This window comes from Tiliqua scincoides, chromosome 7 (genome assembly GCF_035046505.1).
Source record: "Tiliqua scincoides isolate rTilSci1 chromosome 7, rTilSci1.hap2, whole genome shotgun sequence".
In the NCBI taxonomy this organism is placed as follows: Eukaryota; Metazoa; Chordata; class Lepidosauria; order Squamata; family Scincidae; genus Tiliqua; species Tiliqua scincoides.
Genome location: NC_089827.1, coordinates 59,676,278 through 59,689,449, shown reverse-complemented (window position 1 = coordinate 59,689,449; position 13,172 = coordinate 59,676,278). Strand labels below are relative to the sequence as shown.

The 13,172-nt window shown below is 42.8% G+C and overlaps 1 long non-coding RNA gene across 1 annotated transcript in view; it reads left to right on the top strand.

Moving 5' to 3' along the window:
- Positions 1-12,484, top strand: part of LOC136657327 (uncharacterized) — an 82,589-nt gene extending 70,105 nt beyond the window's left edge. The window contains exon 3 of the long non-coding RNA XR_010794752.1: positions 12,262-12,484. This is a non-coding gene — a long non-coding RNA (uncharacterized lncRNA). The remainder of the gene's footprint in view (positions 1-12,261) is intronic.
- The last annotated feature ends 688 nt before the right edge of the window (positions 12,485-13,172 follow it).

The window sequence follows — 13,172 nt, the reverse complement described above, 5'->3', positions numbered from 1 at the left end:
GCTGTGCAGGGCTCTCAGCACCCTTGGGAGGCTGCAGGAGGCTGTGGTAAGTGCAGTCAAGCCCCTGAAGCCCCGTGATTGCACAGCTGCCTCCTCCCTGCCTCCTGGCTGTTCCCACCCCTTAAGGGCAAAGAGGCCAGGGCCCTCAGGCTGGGTGTCGCAACGCCTCAGTCTGAAAACCTCTGCAGTAAGGTGTTAGTATGAGTCAGCTCTCATTTCCATGTATCAGGGCTAATATTAGAACTCTTATTCAGCTGTGTGAGGGTCATCAAGTTGGCCACTGTTTTTTTATTGGGTGGTTACTGATTTGTTGGGTGACCTGTACTGTTATATATTTAAATAAATAAAGTTAATGAGCAGTTACACCAATGCTAGTGATGCCACTGCATTTAGGTTGTGCATCCGATATTGTAATTTATTCTGTATGGTCTGATATAGGAGGAGGTCCATCGTGGGGGTGACACAGTGAGCTCTTGCATTGGATGACGCCAACCCTAGTGACGCCTCTGCTTGGTCCTAAGCTGTGCTTTAAAATAGTGACAAGCACCTTGAGTAGTGCCTAGAAGTGAACTGGTAACCAACCCAGCAGAAAACCTAAAATTGGTCTGAAAGCCTCTTGTTGGTCAAAGCTCAGATAGCTGCATTTTGTACCAACTGAAAGCTCTGACGTGTCTCTATGGGCAACCCCATGTAGAGTGCATTGCAGTAATCAAATTGTGAGATGAGTAAGGTGTGGGCCAGGTCTAACTTAGACAGAAATCGTTGCAGTTGATGCAGCAGTTGAAGTGCTCTGGATCACAGTTGCCACCTGGACATCCAGAGTGCTCCCGAGCTGTGCCCGTGATCCTTTAAGGGGAGTGTGTAAGCATTAGAACATGCTAACACAATGTCTTCAAATCAGCAGATGCTCTGACCGGAAGCAGCACTGTTTTATCTAGATTTAATTTCAGTTTGTTTGCCCCCATTTGTGTAACAGGCCTAGAATAGCTCTTTAGTCCCTAGTTAAAAGGTATATTTTTGTTAAGAGAAATTGTTTCCTGTTAGCTTTAGTACTTTTGTTGTTAGGTTTACACCATGATAAGCAGCCAAACCTATTTTTATTTGATGAAAACGTGACATAGCATTTGCCCCCGAAAGTCCTTTTGTAGCAGAAATTCTGTCTTCTCCAGAAAATAAACTTGCCTATACTCTGGAGAGAAGATGATAATGTCACAGTCTGTGCGCATTAGTAGTAACACATTCAAAGGAGTGATATGTGTGCATGTAAAGAAGAGTAAGGGAGAATCTGTTTATCTAGGCTCCTGGAAGGAGTTACTACAGCCATACACAAAAGCTATGATTTTTATTTGATTAAAAGAGTAAGGAAATACTAAAAAACAGTTTATTTAGGCAACATGCCTCTTATTCTTTCTGACTCATTCAATCACAAAATAAAAGTAATTGAATTGCCAGGTTTTTTAAAGTAACTAAAATTTTTCCAGGTAGTTTTTGTTATAGTCATTTTTTCCTGTACCTGTTACATTGGCCATTGAATGGTAGTACAGAGGACCACACCAATGCAGACAGTCTGGGGCTTTCAAAGATTGTACAAATTGGACTCACAAAATTAGCATACTGCTTTTATCTAACAGGTAATTTATCTTTGTAATTTGGAGGGTGGAATTTCATTCTTTCATTTGAGTGTGTGTGTGTGTGTGTGTGTGTGTGTGTGTGTGTGAGTTAACAGTTCAAGGAGGTTTGGGACCTAATCCTATTGAGAGAGGCATATCATACCTTGACACTACGTTATTCTCTTATGTCTAGTGTATGATTTCCTCCATTTGGTTTTAAGAGCAGTGATAGAGTGGTTGGTTCTGGTATTCAAATTTGCTTGAAATCCATCCTGAAGTCCTGTCCCAATCTTATATATTTGGGTGAAGTCTGTGATTATTAGGAGTGAGAGCAGGATCCCTGACACATGTTTTAAGATACAGTGGACTCTCCTTATCCTTGCGGGTTTTGTTCCAGAAACCCCGTGGATGAGCATTCAGTAGATGCTCAAGTCCCTTAACAAACAGCAGAATAGGAAAAGTTGTGGGAAAACCTAATCAACCAAGGATCCTTTAGTTCTTTAAGCTGTCCCCCTCTTCTCTGTCTCCTCCAAACAGACTATTTGCCCCTCATCTGCAGGGCTCCCCAAGCCTCTGTAAGTTTAAAAAAAGAGAAAAAGGGCTTCCTATTTCCCTTCTTTCCCCTACAGCAGTGCAATCCTGAGGATTGTGTTGCTGCCTTACCCCCTTGAAGGGGCAAGGACAAGTGCTTGCCTGGCTGATGGGTCGAGACCCACCAGTTTGGGAACCACTGGCCTCTACATCTTATTTATCAGCTTTGGGTTAGAGTTGAGAATTTATATGTTGGGGTGGAAGAAAATATTCCACTTTGGCATCTGTAGAGGTTGTATGATTTAACATCCCTAGGGTTTGGCATGCTGCAGTCTCACAACCCTTTGGCAGATCCTAGACTCAATCCTTGTTGAGGAACAGCCCTTGAGAAATTCCAGAAGGTGTTTTATTATGCTTCAAGAATTTAAAAGAAAACAAAGCAACCCAGAGCCTTCCTTTTTTCCCTTGTATGCCAACTTTGTGTATCTTTGCTAGGAATTATTTGGTTAAAACCCAGTCATACAGATCCTCCTGTAGGGTTGCGCATGTACTAACTGTGTGGGAGGTGTATATGTGTGTGTGAACATCCATGTTACAGCTGAAAAAAATGTTAATCGAACTGTTTGTCATTGCCACTTCTGTGCATTATACAGATATTGTCACACTTCAGTTGGTCTGAACACAGGCTTCCAGCTAAACAACGTTATGCATGGTTTTTTTCCTGTTTGAGAAACGATTAAGAGAACTGAAACTTAAAGAAATAATTTAAAGCATAACATTATTTGCAAACTTCCTCTGCTTAAAAATGATAGTTTGGGGATCTCTTAAGGTTTCAATGCTTTGTTTCAAAATTACAATAGCAGTCCTGCACTTGAAATGTGTGCACAATCTTCCATGTAAGTGAATAAATTGGTATAAATGGAATTCAGCCGTCCATAACTATGTGTGCAGGATTGTAGCCTGCTTGTGCACACTGATCTTTCTCTTTGCATTCATAAAGGCTGTGTGAAATACCTTTTGAGATTCTCATGTGTCATAACATGCCTGCCAGAGATGAGGCCAAAGAAAACATAGCAGCAGTGCAGTTCTTTGAAAATTGGGAGTGTTAGCAACGGGATATAATAAGTGTAGAATCTCTTCATGAATTCTTTATATAGCACACAGGCATTTTCTTGGATCCATGGTGACGAAAGGTCTTGTAGGCAGACCCGGTGGGTTACATTTTTATGGGGCTGAAACCTGTTCTCCTAGCAGGGTTTGTAACTATATTGACCAATAATAGAGTCTTATGTTTTGCGACTAGGATTGTCGGATCTAGGTTTTGTGAGGCTTCTATGCCCTTTGTTGCATAGAAGGGAGCGTTTTGCTGTACAAATTCTTATGAATGTACAGAGCTGTGCTCTGCTGAATCTGAGCACTGGTTCTGTCAGAATTAGTTATATGACTGCCTTCTAGATGGGGTCTTTCCCAGCCCTATTTAGAGATGCCACCAGGGATTGAACCCAGGACCAACAGCATGCAGAAGAGATGCTCTACAATTGCCCCTTTCCTGCTTCGGCCAGTGTAGTACTGTGGTTGGAAAAACCTCTTAAAAATCCTTCTCTCTGCAACTCTTATAAAGTATAGGAACCTTCTCAGGGTTTGGATCTCTTAGATCTGCTTAGAACAGAAATGGACCATATTCAACAAGTGCAAATGTTCCCAGCGTGGGATTGCAGTGTTGAGAAAGGCTTCATCTGTCAAGAATTTGTGCCAGAGGAGCACATTTTCTGCCTGTGATTTCCACTTTTTTGCATATATTTTAAAAATGACAACTGCCTTGGATGTAAGGGAGATTAAAAAAAAATACTTCTTGTTTAAGTCCAGCATTTCAGAGTTAATAAGGAGATTCAGCTTTTTCAACACCAGCATCCTGGTGGGAGATGGGATTCTGGACAACACTATCCAAAGTTCCAAAGGCCATATATCGCATTCCAGTTTTCTTTTCTGTGTTCATTAGTACCCACTGCCTGCTTGTTTCCTTGAAGTGGTGATTGATAACACAGTGAAGCACGCTCTAAATTTCAATGCCCCTTTCCTGTCTTTGAGATTTCCACCCCAAAATGTCTTTAAAAGAGAGAGATTTATGATTACACTTCTACTGTTGTTGCACAAATATATATTTGGAAATAAAAATCTTAGATATGTGTCTGTGAGTGTGAAAACGAGAGCACAAATGTATGTATATGCAGTTGCTGTGTATGAGCCCCAATCACTTAGGTGGAAAAAAATTGAGTAAATTATATATTGAACTGCTAACTGGTGAGGAGGCCTTGTGGTTTCCATGGTAACTGGGCTGGAAATAGCTCCATGTGACATCAGAATGGTACAGGTATAGTGAGATCCAGTCTCCCCACCCCCATCAAGTGAGCACAGTAGGTACAAATATTATGCATGCAATTAGCATACGCCAATACATTGACATTGCAATTAATATATGTAAATATTCAAACAACCTGGGCGGCTAGGTGGTCTTGCTATGTGTGGTTAGTAAATAAAAAGGGTACATAATGTGCCTGAAAAAAGTGTGGATATTCCTGCAGGGAAGAAGAAGGAATTAGCTCCCTTTCAAGCTTTCCATTCAGTACCTGCCTTTGGGCATTGGGCAAGGACCTGCATTGTTGATTATGTTTTTTCCTTCATAGAGTTAAAAGTAACATATAAATAGGTTTCTTTTCATTTTGTTTTTAAATTGGGGTTAATTTTTCCCCTCGTTTTCTTTGATAAAGATGCCTGCTCTGCATCTGCACAAAGTTTTTGCTGTAGGCACAAGAGGTGTAAAGTTTTATCTCTCCATCATGATTTTTCAGTTATTTTGCGAGTGTGAGCAGAGTCAGCTCAAGACCTCTGGCACCTGAGGCGGCATATGCAAAAGCTGCCCCTCCATATCTGGTGATGTTCTGATACAAGGTAAGCCTGGTAGTTATGCTATAGTATGCTTACCTGAAACGTAAGCATGGTCCATCTCTCTCTGAATCTTAAGTTAAAGAGAAAAAAACGAAAGCCAAGTGGGTGGCTGGACTTGGCAGCATGACAATTGTTCTCAGGACATTCTGATGAGACTATGCAGGCACAATGAATAAGTCTTTGTTTTCGAAGAAGAGGGAAAAAAATGGGTTGTGTTTTGAAAATTCGGTTTGAAGACTTTTGGAGCAACAGGCTGCACACACACACGCTGGAATGGTATTAGACACCAGATCCCCCAGATATATTATAGAGGATCATTGCTTTAAGCTTAGTTCTCTTATTGTTCTTATGCTTCATTTTAAAACCCGTTTTGGTGCATACACAAGTGTAACTAACACTATTTTGAGTAAGTTTTAGTGATCTAGCAGCATTAAAGGGTTTAAGACAACATATCAAAGCTATTTTCCAGTTCACACCAAAATCATTTCCGGGTTAACATCAAGTCAGGTTCCCAGAGAAAACCATTTCACAGCAGTTTTTAGATGAGCACACACACCGTGACGTCAATGGTAAAGTAAGTTGCATTACAAGTGGCTACAAAGAAGGTCAAAGTAAGTCATTATGAGATGGTTATGAGATGAGGTCAGGTTTTGAGCGAAATTGAAAGTGCAGTGCCATTTGCTGACTGCTGGGGGTCTGTGAATTGTCAATGATGTATGTATAAGATTGCCTATTATGGAACAACGGGTGATTTGTAACCCACCAATGATGTGTTTCAAGGAGGGAATCCCAGATTGTAATAAAAGCGAGCTGGAAAGAGCGCTCGGTGGTGACTTCACTCTCACTTCTCAACCTTTGGATGTACAATAAACGCTTGGATTTGATCACCACTGCCTTCTGAGTTTGCTTTGGAATCTTGGGATCTCTTGCAACATCTGGGAATATCCTGGAACATCTTGGGTACCTTGCAACAGTTCCAGCCTCTGCTCCTCTTGCTCCCTGGTTTGGAAGAGGGGATTGAGTGAAGGAGGAAGTGTACTGGGCTTAGAGCAGGGGTGTCAAACATAAGGCCAGGGGCCCGGATGTGACTTGCGGAAGCTTTTTATACGGCCCCTCAGGCTTTCAGCTACTGAGTAGTGCTGAGGTGTTACTGCTGAAAGGGCAGCCCACATGAAAATTGGGCTCTCTCATTTCTTGTAATGTGATCAAGATTCATATATTTTCTCTTTTGTTATTTGCAGTTAATGAGTTCCTAAGTGAGAAAAAAGTGTTTATTTTTTATTATGACCTGTTTAATGACATCACTTCTTGCCTAATGACATCACTTCCGGCTCTCATTAGGCATCATGAATGCTATGTGGCCCTCCATATGAAATGAGTTTGACACCCCTGGCTTAGAGCATCAGAAATACCTAGCCAACCACTATTCTCTGCACTTCTTCTTCCACTCATTCCTCCTCTTTCCTGATTAAGGGAGCAGTAGAGGTGCATGTGCAGACCACAGCTAATCTGCCCACCCAATCTGCAGCCTGAGGAGACCACTTCAGTTGGCCTCAGGAATGGGCCAGCCCTGAGTGTAAGCCCTGTTGTACTGTACAAGGTGAAGTGCCAGTAGGAAGCCTGAAGGATGTGGTTGATTACTAGAAGATCAGTGGGAGGTATGCAGGAATGTATTAATGTGAGCATTTTTACACTTTAATTGAAAGAGAGAAGGTGCTGAATTTTTAACAGAGGTTCTTTCTAATCAAAATGTTAATTAGTCACTGACTTTCAATAGTGTTACAGAAACAAGCAGATCTATTTAAATAGTCTGACTAAAGAATAATAAATAACAATATTATTGAACATTACAAGGTTGCTACATCCAGTCCTTCAGGACTGTATTTTAGAAGGTATTACACATCATGGCAAAAACCAGAATACCTATAATTGCAACAGGCATGACCTATCAGAAGAAGTCCTGTCCAGCCGAGTCCTAGCCCCCTCCATGTTATAGCATGCTGTCACGCCAATGGAGTGTATGTTGCATGCTATAGTCAAGGGAGGTAATTGGGCAGCCTGCAGGAGGTACCATTAAGTATTTTTTATATAATATACCTCCTGATAGGCTTCCCAGTCATCTATGAGTCTTCTCAGACCTGCATCACCCATTTTGCTGGCACAACTCCAAGGAGAGCCAGGGGATTGTTCGGTTGGAAAATGGAGGATAGAATCTCGCTAAAGTCACTGCTGCCAGATCCACCCCTTCCCATTGTCACACTCCCTGGTTCTTCCCTCTCCCTACCCGGTACTCCTCCTGCCTTCCCTTCCCCACCCATGACCTGCTCCCCTCTCACACTGGCCTGCTGGCCCTGGCGCTGTCCAGGGTCCACAGTGGCAGGGATCTGCAGCCGTCTTATGGCAGTGGCCTCAAATGGCCTGGCAGCGATGCAATATTTGCACCATCACAGTGCCTTTTACATCTGCAGGATGCTAGTCCAGCTGACATAAAAGGCCCATAGGATTGGGCTGTAAGTATGCTTTGTTTTTGGAGAGGCAAGATTAGATTAAAATATTTAATTGTGCAATCCCCCTTCTCCATGGCACACTAATATTGGTCAGATGAAAATAGGCACATTAATTTTGCATCACATGAATGCATTGCTCCTCATTGAGCAAACAGCATGAACATGCCTCTATGGTCCCTTCCAAACTGTTGTCATTTTTTTCTTATGACAGATGCAGTAAATATTCTTTTATTGGGAAAAATCTGGACAGCTTTTTTATATATCATATGGAGATGCTTTATTTCTGAAGAACTGAAAGAGCATATTTTATCACTGGAAACATTGGATCCCCCCCCCCATTAGCATGGTCATTGCACTTGAAACTGCAGCATGAAATGTGATTGCACAAGTCTCATGCGCTTCACTAGAGTAGTGTTTGTGGTATCACTGGCAATGAGCAATATCGCTCCCCCAGTGTTCCATGCTATTTTTGTGATCTTTTTAAATGTTATACAGTATGTTTATTTTACTGTGAAGACTGAGCACTCCCCTATATGTGCAGCCTTTAAAAAGGTCTTGTGGCCTATTAAAGGCTTGCAAAACTAGCATAAGCTGTTGTGGATTAGTGAAGTCAGCTCTAGTTCACAAATATATATGCTAACATAAATGTATTAAGTCTTTAGAGGGTGCAACAAGAGTCTTGGTTGGTTTTGCTTAGAAAAAAATGTAAACGCTAGTAAAAATACCTCAGTCCAAAGATATCCTGCTATTTTGTGGACATTCTACTCTTTTTTTCTTTCTAATTTGATCTGAAATAGGCAGCATTGTAGGGAAGGCAGCCAGGTGGGCGCTCAGTACCTTCAGCAAGGAGTCTTTAAGGAAAATGTCCCATTTCCTGTCAGTGGCTTTGTCATGACATTTCTTGCTTTGGCTCTATCATTCTTGGGAGTGGCAGTGCCTTCCAGCTTCCATTATTGTTATCCGCTGCCTTTTGACTGGCAAAGATTTGCAGCTGGACACCTAAAAGGCTGCACTGAGAGGGAAAGGAGGAATCAAAGGTAGTCATGAAGAATCAACTTGGATAGGCAATTCAGTCTGCCAGAGAGGCTTTCTTCCCATTCTTTGCAGGAGATACATGTTTATGCTGCACAGGTCTTCTGGACATATTCCCAATAAGTTTTACAGAGAAAAAGAAGGGCAGAAAAGACAATTGAGTCTAGGCAAGGATCAGAAAATGGAGTTGGAGGGCGAATGGATTAATTGAGAGGCTGTGAAAGAGACTGGTGTGTGTGTGTGTGTGAGAGAGAGAGCGAGAGAGAGAGCGCGCTGTATTCTAGGATCAGATGCTTCCATTGGGAAATGGCCAAAAACCTTAGAAGGCTTCTCTGCTCTCAACTGCTGCAGTTGCGGTTGTTTTTAAAGCCAGAGGGGGAGCAGCAGGCGTGTCTCAGAAGTGATTAATCATGTATATCAGAGGAGACCTTCAGAGAGAAGAATTCACAAGACCAGGACTTTTTCCACTCCTGCTACTTTGCTTTGCCTTGCCCTTGTGCCCCCTTCAACTAACTGGCCAGGTTTCCCCCTTTCACTGTTATTTTATTATAGGGAGGGGGAGCACAGTGATTCATCCTCTCTCTCCTTATGTGGCAGGCTTTAAGCAGGGCTTTAGAATCTCCAGCTCAATAAATGTGAAAAAAATAGCTATGGAGGAAGGCAGGTAGGATGATGAGGAGCTGGTGTCGTACAGAGGTTGAAATGTTGAAAGGGGGCCATGAATCTGTGATAAAGTGCAAACAAATAAAAGATCAGAGTGTCACTGATTGGAAACAGTGCTGCTTAGGAGGGCTAACTGTCCAAGAGTGACCTGCAGTCTCCAAGAATCAGCACTGATCTCCAGGTGGCTACTGAAAGCAATCAGGGTGGTTTTTAACAGAACCTTTTTGGTTAAATGACATCAAGACATGTATGTGGTGGTGGCGGCGGCAGGAGTGTGTGTGTGTGTGAGAGAGAGAGGGGGGTGGAATTTCCTGGAATAGCTTCAGGCGCAATCCTAACCCACTTTCCAGCACTGACATAAGAGCAGTGCAACTCCGAGGTAAGGGAACAAACATTCCCTTACTTTGTGGAGACCTCCGTGAGTGCCACCCAACTGCAGGATGCAGCACACATCCCATTGTTACGGCTATTTCAGTGCTGGAAAGTGGGTTAGAATTTGGGCCTCGGTCATAGAAGCTTGGAAACCCAAATGCCAACAGAGAAGACTTGTATCAGGTAGTTTTATATAGTCTTACTTTCTGCCTTGCCCAATTCTGTAATATGGAGATATTGGCTTCCCATGCAGGGTTATTGTAAGGATTACTGAGATAATGTTTGTGATGGGCTTTGGGCACTCAGAAAAAATCTCTATAGAACTATGTTGTTTTCTGAATAGGAGTTGAGCCAAATAGAGTGAGGAGCAAAAGGTGCAAGTGAATAATATACAGAGGGCACAGTCCAAACCCACGCTGGAGCAGGCAAGCCAGGAGGCTTGCGCTGCATCCAACGTGGATTTGCAGTGAGTGGCAGCTCAGCCACAGGCAAGCTCTTCCCCTTACCCATGGGTAAGGGCTGCGCGCCCCTATGGGTCTCCTCGGACCTGCACCACCTCCGGAGGTGGTGCAAGTCTGAAGAGAGCAGAGCGGCTTGAAGGGGGTGGGGGTTACCCCGGCATAACACAAGCGTCGGTGCAGGAGCTGCAGCGGAGGCTTCTGCCTCCATCCTTGCGTCGGTGCATTTGAATGCACCAATGCGGTTCCCGCTCCTGGAGGCGCAAATGTGCTTTATGGCACGTTTGTGACCCTCCAGGGCCACCTATACCGGCATAACTGCCGGTTAGGACTGTGTCCAGAGTTAAATAACATAACATACCCCCTACTAACTGGGTAAGAGGCACTTGTTAAGTGGGTGCTCTTCTTTTATTTAGCAGTGGGAGAGTAACTGGCCCTTCTCACCCCAGCAGTGTCTTTTCTAGTGGCTGTCTGCTGGTGTTCTTTTGCATCTTTTTAGATTGGGAGCCCTTCTGGGACAGGAAGCCACTCGTTGTTTGTTTGATTTTCTCTACAAACCGCTTTGTGAACTTTCTGTTGAAAAGCGATGTATAAATACTGTTAGTAATAGTAATAATAATAACAAGTTTTGAGAGTTCCAGAATGCATTGGAAGCTGTTTGGGAGAGCATAGCATAACCCAGATTTCTCAAACATTGGCTAGCTATGGCATGCAGTTTTGGAGACATGCTTCCCTTTTACTCTGGAGAGATTGACTTACCTCCTTGAGTGCAAACTTCATGCTAGTCCCTCTCAGGTGTGGCAGAATCACCTCTATGTAAGTTGTTGCTTTGGGTGTGCCTTCTGTTTGCAAAGAAGCAAACCCAAAGCAGCTGTTCATTCTGTGGTTGGACTCTGAGGGTAGGTGATTGTGGCATGTCTCTGTATGAGGTGTGATAGGAGCATTCAGTCAGTCTCAGTGCTCAACACAGCAGAATTCAGTGCTAGCAGAGAAGGCTTATTGGAAGGTGGTGTACCCATGCCTTCCAGAGCATCCTTAATTGATGAATGGCTTAATTATGATTTTAATTATGATTGGTTTTCTGTTACTAGGGATCTGGCTTTTACTGCTGTTTACAGTTGTTTTCTGTTTTAAGTAATTACTAGTGTTTTATTGTATTTTTGTTTTTGTTTCTTTTTAATGTAAGCTGCTTTGTGTTGCTGTATGATGAGAAAAGCGGGGCATAAGCAAGAATAAAGAAAATAACTTTATTTAACCATTTCTAGCATTTTTTCCAGTCATACTAGCATCCCCCCCCCCTTTGGGAATGGTTAACATAACCACTGTTTTTTAAAAAATGCCTGTGCTAGTCCCCACCCACCCGACCTAAAACTGAAGATTGGCTCCTGAGTTTGCCAGGATTCTATCATGGTACAGTGCTAGGGATGGTTCTGCCCTAGCATATATGTATATATGTATGTATATACGTATGTATGTATACACACACACACACACACACACACACAGAGGGTGACCCAAAAGTAGGTGGACAGTAAATAATAACATTTATTCCACCAACATGGGGGGCACTTACAGTTTCTCCAGTCACAGTGTTCTCCAGCCACCCAGCACAAATTAGGGGTAATCTTGTGTTTTGGCTAAATAAATATTCTTTATCTAATGGTTGTACTCTGGGTTTATATATATTGTATAGAACATGGGTCCCCGTTAGCCATTTTATTTATTTAATATTATCCTGCTCCTCAGCCGATAGAGCTCTCAGAACTTCATATATTTTAAATCACAATTATTTAAAACAAGGATATAAATCAGTGAGTGGCAGAAGAGAAAATTAAAACAATTCAAACTAGTAGATCAAGAAGTCCTGGAGGAATAATGGAGACCATAACTGAAGACAGAGTTCCACTCCCTACATTGCATGAGTGACAGTTGTCTTAAGAACTACAGTGTCTTTCCTAACAGGTGAATCTCCAATTATAGAGTTAGCAGGACTGGGAAACATTTGCTGCTAAAAGCACCTATATGATCCCACCCCTTTCTTACTTATTTTCTCAGCAATTCCTAGTGAGCACCTAGACACAGGGACTATCTGTTGTAGCTGCTACTCATGACCAACCCTATGCCTTTCTTGTCTCTCCATAGGCAACACAGCAGCTCCTCAACACTCAGAGAGGCAAGAATGACCACCCCCAGTGCTATGCTGATCATAACCAAGGTCTATTGCAACAGTAGTGACCGGTAGAAAGCCAGCTGTCTTGTGTAGGGTTGCTGCCTTTGTGGCAAGTGCAGCTGTATGCAGCATTAAGGTGCAGTGATGGGGACAGCTGCCACCATTGGTCTTCTGTCTCTGATGCAAATTTCAACATCACAGTGGTCTTGTATGATGAGAGAGAGGTCTTACATCTTTGTGATGCCGTCAGAACTCCCTTTACAAAAGCTATTTAATAAAAACTGTGATTGTTTCAGCAGTTTCTCTGTCCTCTAGTACATTGGTTCCCAATGTAAGGGCTGCCAATTTTCAGGGGGTTACAGAGAGCTTGGCATTGCCATCTGGAAAAGTTGGGCACTGCCATCTTGGAAACATCTTTTGAACAACCTTTTACCACCATCTTGAAAGGCAGAGCTTAAGAACATGGTTGGTGAGAGTGTGAGGTGGGAGAGAGAGAGAACACAGTGAGCATTAGCAGTTGTTCTTGGAGCGATTGTGATTGTTTGGTAGCAAGTATGCTTTCTTTACTGTCTTTATGAAAGATGTCCTTCCTGTGCCTGCTGGGGGCCTTCTGCAAACTGGCTTTGGAAAACTTAGCAGTTGGGAACAGTGGGAATTCCTGGCCTGTTAAACTGCCACTTCCTCAATGCTTCAGGGAAAACAAGCCTTCCATTGGGCCCATTTTGCTGTGTATGTGAATGTGCGGTGAAGTTCCTCCCAGGTCTCTCTCTGAGTGGGCATGTTGCAACTTCCCTGTGCAGGCCTAGGTTAGTCTCAGCAGGGAAGAGGAACATAAATACTCTGAATACTATATAAAATTTGGCTTTACCGCCTTGATCAGCAA